Source organism: Salmo salar, chromosome ssa10 (genome assembly GCF_905237065.1).
Source record: "Salmo salar chromosome ssa10, Ssal_v3.1, whole genome shotgun sequence".
NCBI classification, from domain to species: Eukaryota; Metazoa; Chordata; class Actinopteri; order Salmoniformes; family Salmonidae; genus Salmo; species Salmo salar.
This window is the reverse complement of record NC_059451.1, coordinates 54,751,870-54,765,169: the sequence shown is the minus strand read 5'-3', so window position 1 is coordinate 54,765,169 and position 13,300 is coordinate 54,751,870. Positions and strand designations below refer to the sequence as shown.

Genomic DNA, 13,300 nt, shown 5'->3' with positions numbered 1-13,300 from the left:
CTTCACAGGAGAATTTACACTCAACCGAGAATGTGTTGGCATTGAGCAACAACAATTAGTCCACCTCTCTGGGCACTTGAGTTTACACACGAAACAGATTGGCTTGTTTTAAAATCACCTCGTACTAGCAGGGTTGTGTTGGGGCTTGTTGTATCTGGGAGGAGTCATTGTCTAGCTCCTTATATTACAGATTTTTCCCACAAAACACACTAGTTATGGGGAGTTTACTGACTCAGATCTTCGACACAAGACCCTCTACTGGTGAACTGAAAAATAATCATTTTTCTACAAGCCTCTCGTTCACATGTTATTGGAGCGGTCATTTGTGATTAAGACTTGTAAAAATGTGTGCTTTAAAACTAAATGTTGATTGCTAGCCTAACAAATACGATTATGTCTTGATACATTTGAAACGAGGTCTAGTCGGGGGCCCACAACCGCGGACTAGATTGTGACCGACTCTCGCCGGAATGCATTGCTTGACTGTCGCGAGTGTGATAAGTAGGGCTGGGAATTGACAGGGACCTCGCGACAAAGTATCGCGACGCCGATACCAATACGTATTGTGATTCGATGCTGTGATTTTATTGCGATTTGATGTCTCAAACATATTGCTCACCATGTCTGCTGCAGAGGGACGAGAGAGCCATGAGAACATGAGTTTTGATCAGTCATGGAAACATAAGTGCTGAAAACACATTGACTCACTATTTTTAATTAGATGGATTACAAGCTATAGGATGACAAATAGGAATTTTGACAGAGGTTGACTAGCGCAAGCTAATGCTACCTAGCAAAAATAAAAACACAAATTTACAAAATCGTCTAAATAATATTGTGATGTGAATGTATCTATTTTTTTTTCTCGCATCACTAGTGATGAGCCCAATATCATTTGAAGTGCAGACCCCCCCCCAAAAAAAGTATTCATTTACAAGTTTGAGTGTGTTGAGCAGAGTTGTTTTGCTTCTAAAAAACTGTGTCCATAACATTCAATAATCAATGAATTGCATTCATTCTTGCACCATGCGATCAATGATCATTTCTGAACATGTCTTTTTCGTCTATGCTGCCTGCAGCATGATCTGTTTTCCTGCACGGCTATATGACAGACAGTTGTTGGTCGGAGCATGTCTCTGGAGCCGCTGAGCCGGAGGAGAGTGGATTAATCCTGCTGTAGGACTTCACTGCGGTCAGCAGGTCAAAACAAATGACTAAAATTAACGAGTCACTCACAAGAAAATAAAAACAAGCACGACTTGAGTCAATAAAAAGAGTTGTACCAAATGAACGAATCGTTTGTGAACTGCACATCACTAAAAACACAACTTTAAACACGATCGTGTGGCCACTTTCACTACAGGAAGTCTCCAAACTGTCCTTTATAATTCATTAAATAATAGTAGTCTGAGGAGCTTTGCTTTTTAAGCCTGATGTTCACGTTGGCAACTACAGCACTATACTTCCCTTTATTCAAGGGGTCTACATTCCCTGCAGCCAGGTGACCAATTAAAAAGGTTGGGAGTGTTACAAAATGTCAAATCTCACCTAATCTATTGAGGAAGGAGTCCAATACTAATCAACAATGTTTGCTGTAGGCCTTAACAGACTGTAAATAGTACCTATACCAGCTGTGGGTGGGGACCGCCCTAACCCTACGTATATGACCAGCTGGCCAAAGACTGTCAGACAATAACAGTGGGATGGTTAGCTAACTAGAGAGAGTGTTTGTCAGCTGGTAACAGTGGGATGGTTAGCTAACTAGAGAGAGTGTGTTTGTCAGCCGGTAACAGTGGGATGGTTAGCTAACTAGAGAGAGAGTGTTTGTCAGCCGGTAACAGTGGGATGGTTAGCTAACTAGAGAGAGAGTGTTTGTCAGCCGGTAACAGTGGGATGGTTAGCTAACTAGAGAGAGTGTGTTTGTCAGCCGGTAACAGTGGGATGGTTAGCTAACTAGAGAGAGTGTTTGTCAGCTGGTAACAGTGGGATGGTTAGCTAACTAGAGAGAGTGTGTTTGTCAGCCGGTAACAGTGGGATGGTTAGCTAACTAGAGAGTGTGTGTTTGTCAGCTGGTAACAGTGGGATGGTTAGCTAACTAGAGAGAGAGTGTTTGTCAGCCGGTAACAGTGGGATGGTTAGCTAACTAGAGAGAGAGTGTTTGTCAGCCGGTAACAGTGGGATGGTTAGCTAACTAGAGAGAGAGTGTTTGTCAGCCGGTAACAGTGGGATGGTTAGCTAACTAGAGAGTGTGTGTTTGTCAGCCGGTAACAGTGGGCTGGTTAGCTAACTAGAGAGAGAGTGTTTGTCAGCTGGTAACAGTGGGATGGTTAGCTAACTAGAGAGAGTGTGTTTGTCAGCCGGTAACAGTGGGCTGGTTAGCTAACTAGAGAGAGAGTGTTTGTCAGCTGGTAACAGTGGGCTGGTTAGCTAACTAGAGAGAGTGTTTGTCAGCTGGTAACAGTGGGCTGGTTAGCTAACTAGAGAGAGTGTTTGTCAGCTGGTAACAGTGGGATGGTTAGCTAACTAGAGAGAGAGTGTTTGTCAGCCGGTAACAGTGGGATGGTTAGCTAACTAGAGAGAGAGTGTTTGTCAGCCGGTAACAGTGGGATGGTTAGCTAACTAGAGAGAGAGTGTTTGTCAGCCGGTAACAGTGGGATGGTTAGCTAACTAGAGAGAGAGTGTTTGTCAGCCGGTAACAGTGGGATGGTTAGCTAACTAGAGAGAGAGTGTTTGTCAGCCGGTAACAGTGGGATGGTTAGCTAACTAGAGAGAGAGTGTTTGTCAGCCGGTAACAGTGGGATGGTTAGCTAACTAGAGAGAGAGTGTTTTGTCAGCCGGTAACAGTGGGATGGTTAGCTAACTAGAGAGAGAGTGTTTGTCAGCCGGTAACAGTGGGATGGTTAGCTAACTAGAGAGAGAGTGTTTGTCAGCCGGTAACAGCGGGCTGGTTAGCTAACTAGAGAGAGAGTGTTTGTCAGCCGGTAACAGCGGAATGGTTAGCTAACTAGAGAGAGTGTGTTTGTCAGCCGGTAACAGTGGGCTGGTTAGCTAACTAGAGAGAGAGTGTTTGTCAGCTGGTAACAGTGGGCTGGTTAGCTAACTAGAGAGAGAGTGTTTGTCAGCTGGTAACAGTGGGCTGGTTAGCTAACTAGAGAGAGTGTGTTTGTCAGCTGGTAACAGTGGGATGGTTAGCTAACTAGAGAGAGAGTGTTTGTCAGCCGGTAACAGTGGGATGGTTAGCTAACTAGAGAGAGAGTGTTTGTCAGCCGGTAACAGTGGGATGGTTAGCTAACTAGAGAGAGAGTGTTTGTCAGCCGGTAACAGTGGGATGGTTAGCTAACTAGAGAGAGTGTGTTTGTCAGCCGGTAACAGTGGGATGGTTAGCTAACTAGAGAGTGTGTGTTTGTCAGCCGGTAACAGTGGGATGGTTACCTAACTAGAGAGAGTGTGTTTGTCAGCCGGTAACAGTGGGATGGTTAGCTAACTAGAGAGAGAGTGTTTGTCAGCCGGTAACAGTGGGATGGTTAGCTAACTAGAGAGAGTGTGTTTGTCAGCCGGTAACAGTGGGATGGTTAGCTAACTAGAGAGAGAGTGTTTGTCAGCCGGTAACAGTGGGATGGTTAGCTAACTAGAGAGAGAGTGTTTGTCAGCCGGTAACAGTGGGATGGTTAGCTAACTAGAGAGTGTGTGTTTGTCAGCCGGTAACAGTGGGCTGGTTAGCTAACTAGAGAGAGAGTGTTTGTCAGCTGGTAACAGTGGGATGGTTAGCTAACTAGAGAGAGTGTGTTTGTCAGCCGGTAACAGTGGGCTGGTTAGCTAACTAGAGAGAGAGTGTTTGTCAGCTGGTAACAGTGGGCTGGTTAGCTAACTAGAGAGAGTGTTTGTCAGCTGGTAACAGTGGGCTGGTTAGCTAACTAGAGAGAGTGTTTGTCAGCTGGTAACAGTGGGATGGTTAGCTAACTAGAGAGAGAGTGTTTGTCAGCCGGTAACAGTGGGATGGTTAGCTAACTAGAGAGAGAGTGTTTGTCAGCTGGTAACAGTGGGATGGTTAGCTAACTAGAGAGAGAGTGTTTGTCAGCCGGTAACAGTGGGATGGTTAGCTAACTAGAGAGAGAGTGTTTGTCAGCCGGTAACAGTGGGATGGTTAGCTAACTAGAGAGAGAGTGTTTGTCAGCCGGTAACAGTGGGATGGTTAGCTAACTAGAGAGAGAGTGTTTGTCAGCCGGTAACAGTGGGATGGTTAGCTAACTAGAGAGAGAGTGTTTGTCAGCCGGTAACAGTGGGATGGTTAGCTAACTAGAGAGAGAGTGTTTGTCAGCCGGTAACAGTGGGCTGGTTAGCTAACTAGAGAGAGAGTGTTTGTCAGCCGGTAACAGCGGAATGGTTAGCTAACTAGAGAGAGTGTGTTTGTCAGCCGGTAACAGCGGGCTGGTTAGCTAACTAGAGAGAGAGTGTTTGTCAGCTGGTAACAGTGGGCTGGTTAGCTAACTAGAGAGAGAGTGTTTGTCAGCTGGTAACAGTGGGCTGGTTAGCTAACTAGAGAGAGAGTGTTTGTCAGCTGGTAACAGTGGGCTGGTTAGCTAACTAGAGAGAGTGTGTTTGTCAGCTGGTAACAGTGGGATGGTTAGCTAACTAGAGAGAGAGTGTTTGTCAGCCGGTAACAGTGGGATGGTTAGCTAACTAGAGAGAGAGTGTTTGTCAGCCGGTAACAGTGGGATGGTTAGCTAACTAGAGAGAGAGTGTTTGTCAGCCGGTAACAGTGGGATGGTTAGCTAACTAGAGAGAGTGTGTTTGTCAGCCGGTAACAGTGGGATGGTTAGCTAACTAGAGAGTGTGTGTTTGTCAGCCGGTAACAGTGGGATGGTTAGCTAACTAGAGAGAGTGTGTTTGTCAGCCGGTAACAGTGGGATGGTTAGCTAACTAGAGAGAGAGTGTTTGTCAGCCGGTAACAGTGGGATGGTTAGCTAACTAGAGAGAGAGTGTGTTTGTCAGACGATAACAGCGGAATGGTTAGCTAACTAAAGAGAGTGTGTTTGTCAGCCGGTAACAGCGGGCTGGTTAGCTAACTAAAGAGAGTGTGTTTGTCAGCCGGTAACAGCGGAATGGTTAGCTAACTAAAGAGAGTGTGTTTGTCAGCCGGTAACAGCGGAATGGTTAGCTAACTAGAGAGAGTGTGTTTGTCAGCCGGTAACAGCGGAATGGTTAGCTAACTAGAGAGAGTGTGTTTGTCAGCCGGTAACAGCGGAATGGTTAGCTAACTAGAGAGAGTGTGTGTTTGTCAGCCGGTAACAGTGGGCTGGTTAGCTAACTAGAGAGAGAGTGTTTGTCAGCCGGTAACAGTGGGATGGTTAGCTAACTAGAGAGAGTGTGTTTGTCAGCCGGTAACAGTGGGATGGTTAGCTAACTAGAGAGAGTGTGTTTGTCAGCCGGTAACAGCGGAATGGTTAGCTGGCGCTAATCAGGATCAGGGGAAGAGATTAGATTTACCTGCCTGCCTTCCCTAACCCTTCTGTTCCACTCTGCTGTCCTCCCCAGATATTACTACATGTAATGATACTGTCTCACACAAACGTGAGGCTCCTCAGGACCCCAAGGGGTCTACCTTTCGGTTCTAATCACTACACAGCTGATTCAAATTAACAAAAGCTTGATGATTAGTTGATTATATGAAATCAACTGTGTAGTGTTAGGGCAAAAAACCAAAATGCCCACCCCTTTGGGAAACCCTGATTTAACTACTCCAAAGCTGGATGGTTGGTCATTAACAGTCTTACAAAGCTATACATAACTAATTTATAAAATATAAATGACAATTTTTTTTACTGATAATCGTAATAATGGAGATTGAGCAACTTCAACTAGGGACTACTTTGGGTTCTGCCTGCACTCTTCCTGCAAGACTTGGTATGGTTTTGTAAATAAAACTCCCAGAAGGCATCCAGCTGTTGGTACTCTCGTAGCTTGTTTGTGTATTATTTGTAAATCATCATAGTCCGACATGACTTTAATAAAGGTTGAGGTAGAAGACCATTTTTATTCAGAGAAATACACTGCTCAAAAAAATAAAGGGAACATTTAAACAACACAATGTAACTCCAAGTCAATCACACTTCTGTGAAATCAAACTGTCCACTTAGGAAGCAACACTGATTGACAATAAATTTCACATGCTGTTGTGCAAATGGAATAGACAACAGGTGGAAATTATAGGGAATTAGCAAGACACCCCCAATAAAGGAGTGGTTCTGCAGGTGGGGACCACAGACCACTTCTCAGTTCCTATGCTTCCTGGCTGATGTTTTGGTCACTTTTGAATGCTGGCGGTGTTTCACTCTAGTGGTAGCATGAGACGGAGTCTACAACCCACACAAGTGGCTCAGGTAGTGCAGCTCATCCAGGATGGCACATCAATGCGAGCTGTGGCAAAAAGGTTTGCTGTGTCTGTCAGCGTAGTGTCCAGAGCATGGAGGCGCTACCAGGAGACAGGCCAGTACATCAGGAGACGTGGAGGAGGGCAACAACCCAGCAGCAGGACCGCTACCTCCGCCTTTGTGCAAGGTGGAGCAGGAGAAGCACTGCCAAAGCCCGGCAAAATGACCTCCAACAGGCCACAAATGTGCATGTGTCTGCGCAAACAGTCAGAAACAGACTCCATGAGGGTGGTATGAGGGCCCTTACAGCCCAACACCGTGCAGGACGTTTGGCATTTGCCAGAGAACACCAAGATTGGCAAATTCGCCACTGGCGCCCTGTGCTCTTCACAGATGAAAGCATGTTCACACTGAGCACGTGACAGAGTCTGGAGACGCCGTGGAGAACGTTCTGCTGCCTGCAACATCCTCCAGCATGACCAGTTTGGCGGTGGGTCAGTCATGGTGTGGGGTGGCATTTCTTTGGGGGCCGCACAGCCCCCCATGTGCTTCGCCAGAGGTAGCCTGACTGCCATTAGGTACCGAGATGAGATCCTCAGACCCCCTGTGAGACCATATGCTGGTGCGGATGGCCCTGGGTTCCTCCTAATGCAAGACAATGCTAGACCTCATGTGGCTGGAGAGTGTCAGCAGTTCCTGCAAGAGGAAGGCATTGATGCTATGGACTGGCCCGCCCGTTCCCCAGACCTGAATCCAATTGAGCACATCTGGGACTTCATGTCTCGCTCCATCCACCAACGTCACGTTGCACCAGACTGTCCAGGAGTTGGCGGATGCTTTAGTCCAGGTCTGGGAGGAGATCCCTCAGGAGACCATCCGCCACCTCATCAGGAGCATGCCCAGGTGTTGTAGGGAGGTCATACAGGCACTTGGAGGCCACACACAGAATACTGAGCCTCATTTTGACTTGTTTTAAGGACATTACATCAAAGTTGGATCAGCCTGTAGTGTGGTTTTCCACTTGAATTTTGAGTGTGACTCCAAATCCAGACCTCCATGGGTTGATAAATTGGATTTCCATTGATTATTTTTGTGTGATTTTGTTGTCAGCACATTCAACTATGTAAAGAAAAAAGTATTTAATAAGATTATTTCTTTCATTCAGATCTAGGATGTGTTGTTTAAGTGTTCCCTTTATTTTTTTGAGCAGTATATATTTATTTGAGACGGAATTAACGAGCACGGAGGGAGGCTGAATCGGAGGAGCCGGTAGACGAGCTACTAGGAGCGGTGGCGAGCGCCAGGTCTGGGAGGGGGAGTGATGGTGCAACTGTGGGAAATGGCAACCCATGAAAAACAACATGTGTTCGTGCTGCAAGAAGCAGTCCATACCGGCTGGACCGAATAGACAACTGTCTATCGAGTAAGTGGCATTCCTGCTTGTCCCAGAACACAGTAACAAATAAAGATAAATTGATAATTTGTTGTTTTATAATTGCACTCTGATTAAATAGTGTCTAGCTACTCACAAATAACATCTGTTCTTAGTCAATACAGGCTGGTTGCATAAAGACTGGTGTTGGAGTGGGCAGTGAAGGGAGATAGACAAGGACAAGGGAACAGAAGAGTCTTGCCTTTGTGTTGTTTGTGCCATTCACCACTAATATCCCTCGCCGACGGGAGTCTACATGGGACTCAAGGAGGCAGCGGATGTAATGGGCCTGTTGAAATTACACTATGGCGACTTAGCTTCACAGCCAGACATCACTGTAATAAATACCATTAGAGTCAGTACCATCTGTTACTAGTGATTCATTACAGTATGCCACGTGATAGTACCATCTGTTACTAGTGATTCATTACAGTATGCCACGTGATAGTACCATCTGTTACTAGTGATTCATTACAGTATGCCACGTGATAGTACCATCTGTTACTAGTGATTCATTACAGTATGCCACGTGATAGTACCATCTGTTACTAGTGATTCATTACGGTATGCCACGTGATAGTACCATCTGTTACTAGTGATTCATTACAGTATGCCACGTGATAGTGTATTGTATGATATACATCAATTAGATCAGTAACATGTGAATACTGAAGGTGAAATATAACTAATTGGTAAAAGCCAGTAAAACACAGCGTAGACTGACAGTATGTAATGACACGTCCATCCATGAACCGGAAAAGACAATCATTTATTTTTACATATCAATGTCCGTAAAGTACCAGACAGTATAGACAAGGCACTCACACAACTCATCTCAATAACAGGTGAAATAGTATAAGTAGGTATGCAAAAAAAAAAAAAAAATAAATAAAAAAAAAAAATGCTACAGTGTGATAATAACCAGAAGTTAACGACTGACGTTACATGAGTGTTTGTATTAAGTAGTAGGACCATGTCCATGGATAGTGGGTGAGTCGGGGGGGGTCAGAAAAGCCCCCCCAAGGGTCCTTGAACCACATCACTGCAGACCTCCTTGCTGGGTGTTGGGATGGGGGTAATGTTGGCAGCCAGACGACCTCTTCCACAGGGTTTTGGGCTACCGGTATTTGTCCAAGCAGGACACTCTCCATCAGGTCATTCCTGGGCTGATATGCTGGCCACTTGTTTTGGGTAAACAACATTGAATCTTAAGAGTGGCTCAAATGAGGAAAGAGAAGAAACCAGTGAAAATAATCTAAAACACCAGGACATTACATACAGCACATATAGAAGGGACATATGGGATTCTTTTTGGTTTTCTACATTGCATTAGTGTAGTGATTAGTGCAGTGGATATAGTCAGGCATCAAACTAGAAAAAAAGGGTGCCTCTGAGTACACTTGAAAAGGAGCACCATCACCATCCCCCAAATAATTTACCAGCAATGGTTGAGGCAATTCCTTGTGGTCTGTCCACAGTAGGCATGTCTCCTATTCCCCTCAGGACAACCTCAATTCGTCGCGACATGGACAAGGTGTCGAAAGCGTTCCACAGGAATGCTGGCCCATGTTGACTACAATGCTTCCCACAGTTGTGTCAAGTTGGCTGGATGTCCTTTGGGTGGCAGACCATTCTTGATACACAAGGGAAACATGTTGAGTGTGAAAAAAAAAAAAAAAAAACACCAGCATTGCAGTTCTTAACAAACCAGTGCGCCTGGTACCTACTACCATACCCCGTTCAAAGGCACTTAAATATCTCGTCTTGCCAATTCACCCTCTGAATGGCACACATACACAATCCATGTCTCAATTGTCTTGAGGCTTTAAAATCATTTTTTAACCGGTCTCCTCGCCTTCATCTACACAGATTGAAGTGGATTTAACAAGTGACATCAATAAGGGATCATAGCTTTTACCTGGATTCAAATCAAACTTTGTCACATGTGCCGAATGTGTAGACCTTACCGTGAAATGCTTACTTACAAGCCCTTAACCAACAGTGCAGCTCGAAAGAGTTAAGAAAATATTTACCAAATAAACAAGTAAAAATAATAAATAAGCAGCACAATAAAATAACAATAACGAGGCTATATACAGGGGGGTACCGGTACAGAGTCAATGTGGAGGCTATATACAGGGGGATACCGGTACAGAGTCAATGTGCAGGGGTACATTTGATTTACAGGTTAGTCGAGGCCATTTGTAGGGATGAAGTGACTATGCATAGATAATAAACAGCGATTAGCAGCAGTGTAAAAAACAAATTGGGGGGGGGGGCAATGTAAATAATCCGGTGGCCATTTGATTAATTGTTCTTGGTCTTATGGCTTGGGGGTAGAAACTGTTGAGGAGCCTTTTGGTCTTAGACTTCACGCTCCGGTACTGCTTGCCGTGCGGGAGATGAGAACTCTATGACTAGGGTGGCTGGAGAGTCTGACCATTTTTTGGGCTTTCCTCTGACACCACATAGTATATAGGTCCTGGATGGCAGGAAGCTTGGCACCAGTGTACTGGGCCGTTACGCACTACCCTCTGTAGCGCCTTACAGTCAGATGCCGAGCAGGTACCATACCAGGCGGTGATGCAACCAGTGGTGCAGCTGGAGAACTTCGAGGATCTGGGGACCCATGCCAAATCTTTGCAGTCTCCTGAGGGGGACAAGGTTTTGTCATGACCTCTTCACGACTGGTTTGGTGTGTTTGGACCATAATAGTTCCTTGGTGTCCACATCACCAACAAACTTGAAAAAAACTCAACCCGCTCCACTACAGCCCCGTCAATGTTAATGGGGGCCTGTTCGGCCCGCCTTTTCCTGTAGTCCACGATCAGCTCCTTTGTCTTGCTCACATTGAGGGAGAAGTTGTTGTCCTGGCACCACACTGCCAGGTCTCTGACCTGCTCCCTATAGGATGTCTCATCGTTGTCGGTGATCAGGCCTACCACTTGTGTCGTCAGCAAACGTAATGATGATGTTGGAGGTGTTTGGCCATTCAGTCGTGGGTGAACAAGGAGTACTGGAGGGGACTGAGGGGCCCCTGTGTTGAGAAGCAGTGTGGCGGATGTGTTGTTCCCTACCCTTACCACCTGGGGGCGGCCCGTCAGGAAGTCCAGGATCCAGTTGCAGAGGGAGGTGTTGAGTCCCAGGGTCCTTAGCTTAGTGATGAGCTTTGAGGGCACTATGGTGTTGAACGCTGAGCTGTAGTCAATGAATAACATTCTAACATAGGTGTTCCTTTTGTCCAGGTGGGAAAGGGCAGTGTGGAGTGGTATGTTCGCGGTATGCGAATTGGAGTGGGTCTAGGGTATCCAGGAGGATGCTGTTGATGTGAGCCATGACCAGCCTTTCAAAGCACTTCATGGCTAACGACGTGAGGGACTATGGTGGGCTGCTTGAAACATGTAGGTATTACAGACTCGGTCAGAGAGGTTGAAAATGTCAGTGACGACACTTGCCAGTTGGTCCACGCATGCTTTGAGTACATGTCCTGGTAATCCGTCTAGCCCCACGGCTTTGTGACTGTTGACCTGTTTAAAAGGTCTTGCTCACATTGGCTACCGAGAGCGTGATCATACAGTCGTCCAGAACAGCTGGTGCTCTCGTGCATGTTTCAATGTTGCTTGCCTCGAAGCGAGCGTAAAAGGCATTTAGCTCATGTGGTAGGCTCGCGTCACTGGGCAACTCGAGGCTGGGTTTCCCTTTGTAGTCCATAATAGTTTAAGCCATGCCACATCCGACGAGCTTTAGAGCCGGTGTAGTAGGATTCAATCTTAATCCTGTATTGATGCTTTGCTTGTTTGATGGCTCGTCTGAGGCCATAGCGGGATTTCTTATTAGCGTCCAGATTAGTGTCCAGCACCTTGAAAGCGGCAGCTCTAGACGTTAGCTCGATGCAGACGTTGCCTGTAATCCATGGCTTCTGGTTGGGATATGTACGTACAGTCACTGTGGGGACGACGTCGATGCACTTATTGATGAAGCCGATGACTGAGGTGGTATACTCCTCAATGCCATTGGATGAATCCCGGAACATATTCCAGTGTGTGCTAGCAAACAGTCCTGTAGCGTAGCATCCTTGTCATCTGACCACTTCCGTATTGAGTGAGTCACTGGTACCTCCCGTTTTAGTTTTTGCTTGTAAGCAGGAGAATAGAAATATGGTCAGATTTACCAAATGGAGGGTGAGGGAGAGCTTTATATGCATCTGTGTGTGGAGTAAAGGTGGTCCAGAGTTTTTTTCCCTCTGATTGCACATGTGACATGCTTCCTGCATTAAAGTCCCCTGCCACTAGGAGTGCCACTTCTGGATGATCATTGTCTTGTTTGCTTATGGCATTAAACAGCTGGTTGAGTGCGGCCTTTGTGCCAGCATCGGTTTGTGGTGGTAAATAGATGGCTACGAATAATATAGATGAGAACCCTCTTGGTAGATAGTGTGGTCTACAGCTTATCATAAGGTACTCTACCTCAGGCAAGCAATACCGAGACTACTTTAATATTAGGACATCGCACACCTGCGGTTGACAAATAGACACGTCTGGTAAGCCTCGTCTTACCAGACGTAGCTTCTCTGTCCTGCCGGTTAATGGAAAATCCCACTAGCTCAATATTATCCGTGTCGTTGTTCAGCCACAACTCGGTGAAACATAAGATATTATAGTTAATGTCCCCGTTGGTAGTATAATCTTGATCGTAGGTTATTCTTTTTATTTTCCAATGATTGCACGTTGGGCAATAGAATGGATGGCAGTGGAGGTTTACTCACTCTCCGCCCCATTTTTCTACGTCTTTTCTTCACGCAAATGAAAGCATTATATCCTTCTCGTCGGACTCTTTAAAGAAAAACTATTTGTTCAGTTCGAGGTGAGTAATCGCTGTGCTGATGTCCAGAACTTATTTTCAGTCATAACAGACAGTAGCAGCAACATTAAGTACAAAATAAGTTACAAACAACGCAAAAAAAACAAAAACAAAAAAAAAAAAAGTACAAATAGCACAGTTGTTTAGGAGCACGTAAAATGTCAGCCGTCCCCTCCGGCGCCATTCACCTGGTCAGTTCATGTAATCGAAAGAGCAGGTGTTCCTAATGTTTTGTACACTCCGTGTATAAAGTCAAGGCAATTTATTAATTACTCAAGCACGTGGAAATTGTAGTTAGAATGTACTTGAATACAGATGAAAATAATGGCACCACTCAATTTGGAGTTATAACGACAGCACAGTTGAGCATTCCTACTGGTTTTGTTGTACTCAGCTATTCTTTGGCTTTGAGAGGAGGGCATTCACACCGATGTAGCAGATGACATGGGACAGCCTATCACATTATGAGAACAGCTAGCTACTATTAAATCAAATCAGATGTTAGATAATCGTAACACTTACCCCACTCCGCTTTGTTCGAGGTGCGTAGAATGCCACTGGTGGGACCGCTGTATCCCTCAGGAAAAACTCTTACCGCTCCTCAGTTCCATCCTCTTATAATAGTCCCCCGGTAAAA

General features: G+C 45.5%; 1 protein-coding gene and 1 long non-coding RNA gene across 6 annotated transcripts in view; both read right to left on the bottom strand.

Annotated features, from left to right (window-relative positions):
• Window positions 1–13,300, bottom strand: part of farp2 (FERM, RhoGEF and pleckstrin domain protein 2) — a 93,731-nt gene that overhangs the window by 61,871 nt on the left and 18,560 nt on the right. The gene's annotated exons all lie outside the window — the stretch shown is intronic.
• Window positions 8,556–9,476, bottom strand: LOC123724428 (uncharacterized). The gene is made up of 2 exons (XR_006756978.1): window positions 9,243–9,476; window positions 8,556–8,984 (listed from the first exon to the last, which is right to left on the bottom strand). It is a non-coding gene; the product is annotated as an uncharacterized lncRNA (long non-coding RNA).